Source organism: Podarcis pityusensis (assembly GCF_964106645.2).
Source record: "Podarcis pityusensis genome assembly, chromosome: Z".
Lineage (NCBI taxonomy): Eukaryota > Metazoa > Chordata > Lepidosauria > Squamata > Lacertidae > Podarcis > Podarcis pityusensis.
Genome location: NC_138044.1, coordinates 42,327,762 through 42,340,343, shown reverse-complemented (window position 1 = coordinate 42,340,343; position 12,582 = coordinate 42,327,762). Strand labels below are relative to the sequence as shown.

The 12,582-nt window shown below is 44.5% G+C and overlaps 1 long non-coding RNA gene across 1 annotated transcript; it reads right to left on the bottom strand.

The window, feature by feature from the left end:
* Positions 1–1,508: 1,508 nt before the first annotated feature.
* On the bottom strand, positions 1,509–11,416 carry LOC308468761. The gene is made up of 3 exons (XR_013981855.1): positions 10,835–11,416; positions 4,104–4,181; positions 1,509–2,305 (listed from the first exon to the last, which is right to left on the bottom strand). It is a non-coding gene; the product is annotated as an uncharacterized lncRNA (long non-coding RNA).
* Between the last annotated feature and the right edge of the window lie 1,166 nt (positions 11,417–12,582).

Here is a 12,582-nt window from a genome sequence, read left to right as displayed (position 1 = left end):
AAACTTGGCTGTCTTTTCTCTTGGAGAACTTAGAAATGCAAGTGTTCTTGCTTTCCTCCAAGCAGTGTGCTTTCTTGAATGTAAACTAGCATATTTAATCAGTGAGGGATCATGCTATTAATTTCTCTCTTTTCAGGTTATAAGAAACTAGGCATTCATATTGGGGGAATACTCGAATCAGGAATTCCCTAATGGGTAATTCCGCCTTAAATAAATAACAAAAACATCAAAGCAGAGTAGTGCAATTGTAAGATTTGCCATTTGCTCTGCAGAAGTGATTACATGAATCATAAGAAGAGATTTTGCAGGTTATTCAGGTACAGGTCCGTGGGCAGAATTCTCAGGTGCCTTCCACTCAGTTTGTATCAGCCTTTCAAAAAGGAAGGCAAATAGTTTTAATAGCCCAGCAAAACAATATTATCACTGGAATATTATATTATACTGGAAGGTTTTTGCTTTTAGAAGTCATGCCACGGCTGTGAAATGTCTAGGTTTCTAGGACCTCCAAGTCTCGCTTTTTCCCAGGGACAGTCCTGGATTTACAGAAGCCATCTGATTTGATCCTGAAATGTCATGCTCTTCCTTAGGATGTCCATATTTACACTGGAGAAATGCTGGAGGGTATGGCACCCCAATTTTCATCAGAAATGTTGGGATGTCCCTATTTTCATCGGAGAAATGATGGCGGGTATGGTTTTCCTCTGGCCTTGGCCCTCACACCTTAATTCCAGCTTTTCCCAAAACCCATAAGAAGTTTGTGTTCTTTCTATGTCTTTGCTGTCACATCTGACTGCCCAGTTAAGCTCTGTGAGGGTCAGTTCACACTTGCAAATTGTGTGAACTGTCTCAGTTGAGCAGCTTAGTTTAATGGGGCAATAGGAAGTTTTGCCTGTAGCTAGATGGTTGTTGCTTCACACAAGCATGCCATTAATACAGTCATCATGCAGTGAATATGCACATGTGAACTAGTCCTTGGATGCCTTTCTGTAGTCTTAGGCTCATGCAGGTGGGAATGGCTGAGAAAGCAAAACAGGAACAGAGCTGGGCTTCCATGGTCACCATGTGGGGCACTGCTTAAATGTCTTACCCCCTGATAAATTATGCAAAATAAACAGACATGCAGGTGTGCCTAGATTGTGCACTTCATTCAGAATCCAGGTTGCATTGTTTGGGTTGTGCTGGTGCTTGTGTGAATCCAAGCTCTGCCTGTCATGAGCCAAGAGTCCAGAGGCAACCAAGACTCAGAGCCTGCTGCTGGAGACTGGGAACCTGAGATGGAGAGGAGCCCCAGAACAACCTCCCAAACCACCAAGGGCTATGGGGCCAGAACCAGCTCCCTCATGGGTACCTTTACCTGAGGAACCAAACACCCCACCTCAGTGGGTCAGCAGCTAAAGGAGCACAACAGATGAGAGGCTATGAAGAAGAGAAGGAGTGCCTGCCCTCAGGCCAAAAGGCTGGCCCTTTAGGAATCTAAAGTTATCCAGAAGTTATTTTCACTCAAAGAATTCTGGGAACTGTAGTTTATTAAGCCTGCTGGGAATTGCAGCTCTTGAGGGGGGAGGGCAAACTACAGTTCTGAAGTTTCCTTGGGGGAAGCCATGTGCCTTTAATGTACATTGTGTACACTGTCTCTGTCTGCTCCCAAACTTTGTGGGAGCAATTTGCTCTCTCAGAGCTTTCTGTGGACTGACTCAACTACATTAGTAAAGAAAAAGTGTTTTAAATGCGTTATAACACTGTGACACCAGATGGTGCTGTGGAGACCTGTCTTTTGGCAACACAGTTTCCCGTTTTGAGGTTTACAATGTGTTTTCCTAAAACATTTTTTTTACGCGTCTAGATCCAGTCTTAGGCCCTGTTGCTCCTGCCTTGCCATGGCACATGAGGTACATGGCACAGGACACTGCCCTGCTCTGCCTGTAAGGCACTATTGCCCTCAACCTGAAGGCCATCAGAATTGGTCCAAAACAAGAGAGGCCTTTCTGTCATATGTCATCCATAGGTCAGTGGTCTGCTTACTTTACCACAAATCTAATCCCTGTATACAACTATGAATAAATCAACAAGATCTCTACAAAAATCTGGAAATATGTAGGTGCTGTGTGGGAATCTAACCATCCAGGACACAGCTGTAATTGCACTCTCTGATTTATAAAATATGTATCAACATTAGAGCAAACTGTAACATGATCTGTAGCAATTTTTCTACATCACAAAAATGCTTCCACTTTTGTCTTTTTCTTTTTCTTCTTCTTCAAGGATCTGCTTTCTCATTCTGTTGCATATCTTTCTGAGCCTCCCCCTGGAAATATTGAAATCAACAGTTAAAATGGAAATATGCTAAAGACGCATAGTTTTGTCTTTATTTGCCTTGGCTAGGGGCAAAGTGTTAGTACATTATGTGGCTGAGATGCAACAGAGCAGACAACAGCAAAGAAAGGAACATTAGATGTTTATGTATAGATGCAAATCACATTGCTAACAGAGAGCCCAATGCAGAATAATTCTGGAGGGTTTAGCATAGCTGTTCATCATGATGTTGCATAACTGTTGGACAAGTCTTTCTTGTGCTGCTCAAGCTGAGCAAAGCAAAGCCAAAAGGCTTCATGGTGAAGAACTGGTGCTTGGGACACAGCGTCCAGATTCTGGTCACTTTTGTCCTTCTCCCCATAACATGGGACCTGCATGCTTGCGCAGTGTTTACTGTACTGCAGGTAGTGCACTGCTGTATGCCTGTTTCCTCCTTGGAGTTCAGACACCTTAACCAAAGGGGAAGTCCCAGTAGTGTAGCGTGGGGGGCCATGGGGGACATGGCACCGGGCACAAATTTCTGAGAGGGTGCAACCAGGCACCTCCATAACAGGCTCCCTCATTGACGTCAGAGCTGAAGGGAGGCAAGCCATGCCTGGGCCAGGCCTTCGGGGCTGGCGCAGTGCCTCTTTCTTGTGGCCAGTGAAGGGACACCCATGCACACCCCTGGGTCAGCTGAGAGGGAGGGCAGGAAGGAAGGCAGGAAAGTACTGCCAGAGCTGCATGTGTTGCCCAGAGAGCTTCGATGCAAGGATTAGAGAGTGAGACAATACAGCGGAGCTCTGGAAATTCATGTTTCTCTGCCTTATCTCTGCTCCCAGGTTGGGACTAGTTTGCAAGGAGAGACACCCTCGCAAGGGAAGGGACTGACCGCTGCCCAGTCCACTAGGGGGTGCAACATCTGCCCCACCCCAGGCACTGGCAACCCATGCTACGTCCCTGGGAGGCCCTGCTCCTGTGTGCAGTCCACAAATGTAGGCTGCTACCCCGCAGTCCTTTCTAGCCTCTCCAGGAACAGTCCAGCAGTTTATAAGATACAGCAGTCCCAGGGCTCCCAATACATGGGGCCATCTCCATTTAACATGGGTTACCAGCTGAAGCTGTGGCTACCAGAACAAACCGTCCTGCCAATGACAGCCAATTAAATGGCTATCAGGAGGTAGAGCAGCCCAAGGAAGGCAGAAAAACCTAACAGTTGTCAACTCTGAGCGGGGGGGTGGGGGGGAGAGTGTGAGTGAGCAGTGGGATTTGGCAGCAGCTCACGTGAAAGGGTGGTGTTGGTTCATTGGCAACCTCTGCCACCATCATTCATTCCACTGCCCAGCCAACTCTCCAAAGTTAGCTACTGAAAGGGGGTTCTGCTTCCTGTCGTTAATTTCTTCCAGCAACAAAACGTTCGTGCTTGAGATGGATGGATTACACTGGCAATTTTAACTCAAAATTGTCAATTTGTACAAAGGGAGAGAAGGGAAGTCAGTCCCTTCCTCAGCCGCCTAGGGCCAGCGATTCCTTCAGCACCAGCAAAGGGCAAAATAAGGAAGCAGCCACGGCCACCGGCTTTTCTGAGGGACCAACAACTTTTGGCTCCTCCTCTTGAACTGTCCCCATTCTAGCTGTTCATTATAAGTGTCTGAGTTTGGTCTTTCTCCCTGCATCCCTCTCCAGCCCCTCCCTTTGTGTGTCTGTCTTTTTTACTGTGAGCTGAAGTGCAAGGAATGTCTTATCCTTGATCTCTGTAAGCCTCTGCGGGAGCCTTTTTCCAGCTGAACAGCAGGGTAAAAACCACTCACATAAATGAATAGCCTTTCAATAAGCTTGTTGACAGTTGACTTCCAGTGTCAGTGAGTTCCGTAGATCATCAGTTTGTTCTACGAAGAAAATAAACCATTCATTCTTTGGCTGAATCTGCCTGCACCACGTGAAGTGATGCTGAATTTACAAAAGGGTTTTGTGTGGAGAATTGCACAGCAAGGTTTCCATACTGTAAGCCCAGGATCCCTCCTGAACAGCGCCAAATGTGTCCTCCTGTAGCTTTGCCTGTTCTCACTTTGCTTCCTGCAACACTGTCCAGATCATTGCTCTCCCTAAGGCATTTAGCAGATATTTCCTCTCTCAGAGCGCACACTTGTGGGAGATTAGCAGGGAGGAGTTATAATAGGTTTCCCTTCCTTCCCCACCACCCTTCCTTATTCCTCTATGTGGCTCCACCCAAGAGGGGGTGTTGGCATAGGACCAACTTCACCAACTTCAAAGAGTTCCCTTCTGCCAGTTGCTTTTGCTCTCTTTGGGGGGTGGGGGAGATATTGCAAATCATTGATTATTCCAAGAAGTCTTAGACCCAGAGAAAGAAATAAATAAAATAAATAATAAGCCAGAACAAATAGTGTAGTAAAATGCTTGCCTATCCAGTAGCAAGAATTCAGTGAAATGACCATTTATTTATTTATGCATTTATTTATTTTTAAATGTTTGTAATCTGTCTTTGCTCCAGCCCCGGCTACAGATTGGCTTACGATAGAATTGCTTTAGATAATCTATAAAGCCATTAAACAACATACCATCGAGAAATCAGAAGGCAATTAAAAGCAGCAAGTTATTTTGTTATTGCCTTCTCCCCCCCCCCCCCCCCGCCCCCGGAAAAAAAGATAACAAGGAAAATGGGGGAGATGACACAAAAGGGAATCCATACTTAGAAGGAATTGTGTCAGAAAATGATATCATGCTGATATATTTTGGTTCCAAACTTAAGATTATCTCACAGACCTTCAAAGATGCTATATTGGATCTTCATTCTCACCCAGAGAATTCTGAAATCAATCAGTCTATTCATGCCTTCACATCTGCTGAGCTTGCAGATGAATAAAACTTTGTCTGCCACTTTAACAGTTCACTGTTTTGGCAAGCAAATTGTTTCGCTCTCCCCCCCCCCCCCCCGTCCTAGGGACACACTGTGAACCAGCTCCTTATATTTAAAATCTGCATTTTGTTCACTGTTACCTCGGGGTCAATGAATTTTTCATTAGCTACAACCCTGTTCTACTCAGACCATTTCATGGATGTAACATAGGTAGACTCACAACAGGGAAGATTTTACATTTCTTAATTAATTGCTTGTCGCAGAGGTAACAAAGTTGCTGGGACTTGGGATAAATTAGGAACAGCAGGGCAAGTATCAGAAACCAGTGTAGGGGCCTAAAGCACCAAACAAGGATCTAGACCAAACTTGGATCACCAGTTCTTTTTGGACTACAACTCCTACCATCCCTAGCCAGCAGACCCAGTGTTCAGGGATGATGGGAATTGTAATCCAAAACAGCTGGAGACACAAGTTTGGGAAACTGTGATCTAGACTCTTCTCGGGATTATGTGCTTGCTGAACCTGCCTCTCTAGATGAAAGCACCTCATAATAATTTATTATTTGTACCCAGCCCATCTGGCTGGGTTTCCCCAGCTACTCTGGGTGGCTTCCAACAGAATATTAAAATACAATAACCTATTAAACATTAAAAGCTTCCCTAAAAAGGGCTGCCTTTGGATGTCTTCTAAAAGTCTGGTAGTTGTTTTTCTCTTTGACATCTGGTAAGAGGGCGTTCGATAGGGCAGGTGCCACTACCAAGAAGGCCCTCTGCCTGGTTCCCTGTAACTTGGCTTCTCACAGCGAGGGAACCGCCAGAAGGCCCTCGGCGCTGGACCTCAGTCTCCAGGCAGAACGATAGGAGTGGAGACGCTCCTTCAGGTATACAGGACCGAGGCTGTTTAGGGCTTTAAAGGTCAGCACCAACACTTTGAATTGTGTTCGGAAACGTACTGGGAGCCAGTGTAGATCTTTCAAAACAGGTGTTATATGGTCTCGGTGGCCGCTCCCAGTCACCAGTCTAGCTGCCGCATTCTGGATTAGTTGTAGTTTCCGGGTCACCTTCAAAGGTAGCCCCACACAGAGCGCATTGCAGTAGTCCAAGCGAGGGATAACTAGAGCATGCACCACTCTGGCGAGACAGTCTGCAGGCAGGTAAACAGCGAGCTGATAAACAGCTGCCCTGGACACAAAATTGACCTGTGCCTCCATGGACAGCTGTGAGTCTAGAAAGACTCCCAGGCAGCGCACTTGGTCCTTCAGGGGCACAGTTACCCCATTCAGGACCAGGGAGTCCTCCACATTTTTAAAAGAACTCTCCGCTGTTCTGAGTCCTCCTGGGCAGCAGCAGCAGCAGCGGCAACACTCCTTATGAGGCCTGTCAGGCCCTGCCCTGGGCTGGGAGGTGAGTGACAGGAACCGACCCTTAGGCACTCAAGCAGGTGAGTCCTCCTGGGCAAGCCAGTAATGATTATGAAGAATCGAAAGCTTCTACATAAGATAAGTTGAAGACAGGAGATGGGGGGGGGGGGGTTGCAGAATCCAATTTAGCCTTTATGCACAGATTCAGGGTGTTCCAGAACCCAAAAGCCCACCCAGAACAAACAAATTGTTCCATCAGTTTCAAGGTAAATTAATGAATGGTTTTTGACTCTGCAAAACAGGAAGTTTTAATTTGTATGCTGACGCTATTGCTTCAAAATGGCACTCTGACATTCAGCTGCTATGACAACAAATTACCTATACCTCGCTAACTCTTTAGTTATGGAAAGGCCCGTTTTCCCAGAAAAAGGGGAATGTGCTAGGCTATCTATTTGACAAAAACAACTGCTTTGACCACGTTTTGCAAATCCTTCTCTTCTGTGGACTCGGATCTTTAGAGCTGTACGATCACAGCGATGGAGAGGGTTTAGTATGCATGCTTAAAAGGGTGAGGTTCTCAAATTCAACAGGATCAAACATATCGGGGCACCTTATTGATTAATTGCTAACAGCATCTCTAATCATTGGCTTCTTTGGCAACAAATCACCTATACTTGGCCAACCAATTCTCCCAAGCAAACGGAAATATGCTGGGCTATCTACTTAACAGAGGAAACTGGTTTGCCTTTTTTAAAAAATTTTGCAACCTTCCTCTTCTTAAGCAGTAAAGATTAAAACAGATTGTTGTTGTCCTTGGCATCCATCTGTCTCAAGAGACAATGGAGTATGCCTCCAGGGGTGAAGTCAGACTGCTGGAAAATCATGGCACTCTCTGTAGCTTCAGAGACTGGGAAGTCCTAACTGCTGCTTCTTGCATTGTTTTTGCTGCAGCACTGAAGCAACTTCTCCAGGGCAGTGTGTCTGGAGGTCCTGGGCTGCCCAGAAAAAAGACCCCCTCTCTCAGCCTTGCTAATGTGGTCCAAAGGAAAGCAGAGCAATAAATTTGGCACCAGCTTGACTGCAAGGGTTGCCAGAAGTAGACGTACAAGACGCCATCCAACTGTCTTAGGGACTCCACTCCAGATTTGTGTAAGGTTTACTCCTGAGCCTTTTCTTCTCCCCAATATATCCTGCAAGGTAGTGGAGGTTTAAGGGACGAGGGTGGCGCTGTGGGTTAAACCACAGAGCCTAGGACTTGCCGATCAGAAGGTTGGCGGTTTGAATTCCCACGACGGGGTGAGCTCCCGTTGCTCGGTCCCTGCTCCTGCCAACTTAGCAGTTTGAAAGCACGTCAAAGTGCAAGTAGATAAATAGGTACCGCTCCGGCAGGAAGGTAAACGGGGTTTCCGTGCACTGCTCTGGTTCGCCAGAAGCCGCTTAGTCATGCTGGCCACATGACCCGGAAGCTGTACGCTGGCTCCCTCGGCCAGTAAAGCGAGATGAGCGCTGCAACCCCAGAGTCGGACACAACTGGACCTAATAGTCAGGGGTCCCTTTACCTTTACTAGTAGAGGTTTAGGATCAGAATTTTCCTTCTCTCAGATGGGCTAACTTCCCAAGTTGATGAGTGTCACCTTCTCCTCTCTTCTATCTACAGCACATGCAGAAGCCGCCATCTTGACCATTGGACCCACTCTTAGTCTCGTCCACTCAATCCACTGGAGCCTGGCCTGCAAACACTTCCAATCCTGTGCCTGAAAAGGAAGAGAGTCTGGGCGCAGGCTCACAGTGATGCTCACGGTGTCGCTCGCCCTGCTCCAAGCATGTGCAACCTCCACATGCCTCACTGGCTGCAGCGGCCTCTTCATGTTGTTTCCTGCCCTGCAAAACCCACCGCGTCTGCACATCTCTCGCTCTCAATAGGTACTGCTCAACCGTAATGAAAGTATTATGGAGAATCTAAATGCAAGCATTGTGGACAGTAAAAAAATTCTACATTTTGACGTATGGGGGAAATAGTTTTATATGCATGCGGCAAAGGACAAAGGGGTAGGAAGTCAGTCTGTGCATGGGATGGCAAGGTGGGGACCCATACACCCGCAGGACTCATATCTGGAGTACCACTGGGGCCATTCTTGTGCCCACTTAACTTATTATCTTCGTTAAAAAGTTTATCTTACTTTGTAAAATACGTGAAGTTGTGTGTCTATAAAAATCATATCATCTCATTGGAGTAAACCTATGTCAAAGATGTGTAAACAAAGGAGAATGATCCCTGTGATTTGCTTGAACAAATATCATGCTATATAAAATCTGTGCTGTTATAGTAAGGGTTAGGCAGCAATCCTCTGTACACTTACTTGGAAATATTCATTGATCTAACTTTCTGTTGTTAGCTAACCTGCAATCTTCAGGATGAATGGAGGAGGCATACAAATCTAATTAATAATAATAGTAATACTCAAATATGTATCTCCTACTTTTCAGCTCAATTGTTTCAGTTTTCTACTGTAGGCTACTTTGAGTATTCATTCCACAGACAAAAAAGAGTCAAAGCTATTTAAAAAGAGACACAACAGTTAAATTTTACCAAACAAAATCAAGGAAATATAAAACATGATCTGCTCCTCAGGCTTGTTGAGCAATGTAAAATAAAAAAAAGATATTCAGGAAGCAGCAAAACAAAAACAAAAAATCAAGGAAGAGGCAAGGTGGGCCTCCCTAAGCAAGGAGTTGCCTAACGAAAGGTGCTGCCACAGAAAAGTCTCTGCCCTCTGTCCCCACCAACCATACTGCTGATTTCAGGACATGAAGAAAAGCTTCCCCAGGCAAGGTTCATATGGGTGACTCCCATTTAGATCTGGGAGACTTAATTTTGAGTAAATAAGCACAGCCAGGCTCTTACTCTATGCCTAAGCTTTTAGCACAGGTAAGATTTACATCAGGAACAAATAGGATGGGGGAGAAAGAAAGATTGGCATTGGGATCTGCTGCCATCTGAGGTGGTCACCTCATCTTGCTGCACAGGTGGACTGGGCCTGATCACAGGTGCATTGAATTGAAAAGCTGGAACATGCACACTACGGACAGTGGTCTTAGTCGTTCAGTGACACTCAGGATGAGGAGTATGGGCCTTCTATATCATTCACAGTTGCCTAGCCTCTCTAGCACCCTTTAACTGCCACACTGTCTTTGCTACCGGAAGGCTTGATTATGCACAGGTTTGACTTTATGCTCTCTTGTTTTTTACACTGTTGCTTTAAAAATACTTTCTCCTTCCTTTTTTAAAAAAATTAATAGAAAACTAAAGCCAGCCTCAGCTTGTGCAAAAGCAAAACGACCCATGTATCTTCTGCCACAAAAAGCTGACAGAATGGAAGGTGTGCGTATGGAGGGGTGTCTTTTGAGATTTTATTACTTTTTTGCTTTGTGATGACTGGCTTCAAGCCCACACATTTATTGAATACACAATAGGGAGTTGGGTACGACTGCAGAAATAAATTTTATTAACACACATTTGCTACTGCTGCTGCTGCTGCTGTTGAAGCAGCAGACAGAGAGAGACAGACAGAATAATCTCCTTTAGCCTTCTCTGGCTTGCAGAGTTGGCATCATAGCTGGTCAAGTCAATTAGTGGTATAATGTACGACAGGTTTTATTTAAAGGGGGCTTTAATTAAAGTTTTGATACAATGCTCATGCAAACCAACAATCTGTCTTTGTGGGATACATATTATCCAGAAATTGATTTTAACTTCAGCACTAATTTATAGGCTGTCCCCTTCAATAAGTGTGATTCCTTGGGAGATATTAAAATCCCCTTGCCCCAGATAATTTAGGCCGTGTTCAGGGTTTGAGAACACACTTAACCTAAAGCAAATAATATACCTGATTGTTGAGCAAAGAATCTGAATGATTTTCAATTATCCTTTTTCACATGTGGCAGGAGTACAACAAGCACAAAACAGTTTTGTGAATCCCACAAAAAGGGAGTAGATCCATTCTCCAGTATCTTGTGTAATTAGTGCCGTAGATTAAACTATCCATTTTAGTTTAGTTTGGTGTTTTTTTTTTTGTTTTTTTTGTATATGCTAGGAAGCTTAACAGCTCTTAAGAGAGTTTTCCTTCTTTCCCTACGGGGTTTTAAGATGGTCAGTGAGAGAAAACTTCCATTTACACACCCTGTTAAAATATAAAAAGGTGCTGCAGGTTCCTATGTTCTTAACAAGTCCCTTGCCATTTGCTGACAAATATTTGCAAAACAACTCCCCCCCAGCCCCCCCAAACCGCATGTTTATCACTTACAGTTGTTGTCCTTCAGTAGAAAAATAGATCAATTCAATAGGTTTTAACTGAGTAGCTCTTGAAAGAAGAAAAAAACAGCACCCCAAATATGAAAGGCAGTTCTTGGGAGAAAGCAGCTACAGAAACAAATTTGTTCAAATTAAAAAAAAAATGTTTTTGAGAGGTTTGTAGCCATCAGTTCCATGTGGTTAACTCAGTTCCAAGAAGCGGTGATCACCACACTGATTAAAAATGAGAGGCTGGGACTATTAACCTCTTTATAAAGGCTAAACAAGCCAGCTCTTTCTTCCAAAAACAAACAACCCCCAAAACAAAACCCACCCCTTCACAGGTGCATACACACAGGGAGAGAGACAGCACACACAATATGATTTGTGGTTCTAATGTAGGAGCCAAAAGACTCAGGTGAATAGCTGAAGGCTCACCCAGCAGTAGTAACATAGGCTACAAGACAAGGTAGGGGATTGACCTGGGCAATTAAACTGAAATATTTTTATGGATTGGAATTCTAACTAGTGAGCCAAGAGGCGGCTTTTTTAAACTTGACATTTTAACAAGTGCAAGGCATAAATCTATGTATGACCGTTTGCTCCCAGTGTGTGGAGTGTGTGAGAAATGGAACAGGAACGAGGCCTGGAGATTCAGAGGCAGCTTTTTCCTTCTGTGCTTGTAAAGAACTTTGACAGACTAAGAACCAATATATGTAGACATTACCGCATTACAGCAGTAACATCAATGGGGTTCCCCCACTTTTTTCCCCTTTTGGTTTTGGTTTTTTATGAGGTTGAGTACATGCTGGCATCAAAGTTACTTTAACTACACTCAGGACATAATTCAGCCTACGGATAAGTGTGCTTAAGTGCCATTGATTTATTTTAGGATTTTTCCCGCGATCCACTTCCACCTGGCGCAATCCATAAATTGACCTAGAGGGTAGAAAGAAATCGAATCTAAAGAAATAGGCTTTCCCACCCTCAGATTACTTACGTTTCTGTCTAAAACCTGCAAATTCAAAAGCGTGAAGAGTTTTCTCACCAATAAAAGTTAGGTTTGGCACGAACCACAACAAACTGGTGAACATTTGCCATGCTTAAGCTGAATAGGTTTTGAAATTAGATTACTAATTTGCATAGGTTTTGAAATAGATTACTGCAGCACGTTATACATGGGGCTGCCTCTGAAGACTGTTCAGAAACTTCAGTTAGTGCAGAATTCAGCGGCCAGACTGCTCACCTGGGCAAGATGTTTTGAGCATATTGTGCTGATCCTGACCCAACTGTACTGGCCGCCAGTTGGCTTCTGGGCCCAATTCAAAGTGCTGGTTTTGACCTATAAAGCTTTAAAGACCTCAGGATCGCAACACCTCAAGGACCACCCCTTTCTATATGAACCAACCCAAACTCTGCAATTATCTTCTGAGGCCCTTCTTCACAAGAGGCCCAGAGAGAGGCAATAGGAAAACGAACCTTCCCTGCTTGTAGCTTGCTCTCTCAAGTGAGGCTTGCCTGACACCTTTGTTACATATTTTTAGGTGCCAGGAAAAAAACTTTCTCTACAACCAAGCCTTTGGTTGATTCAGATTCTATGGCCTTTCCTTTTAAATGTGTGGGTTGTGGGGTTTTTTGTTTGTTTTGTTTTTTTGGAGGGGTTATTGGTTTGTTTGTTTGTTTGTTTGTTTGTTTGTTTGTTTGCTTTTGTTACGTATCTTGTGTTCTCATTTTGTATTTCTATATTGTGAATCACCCTGT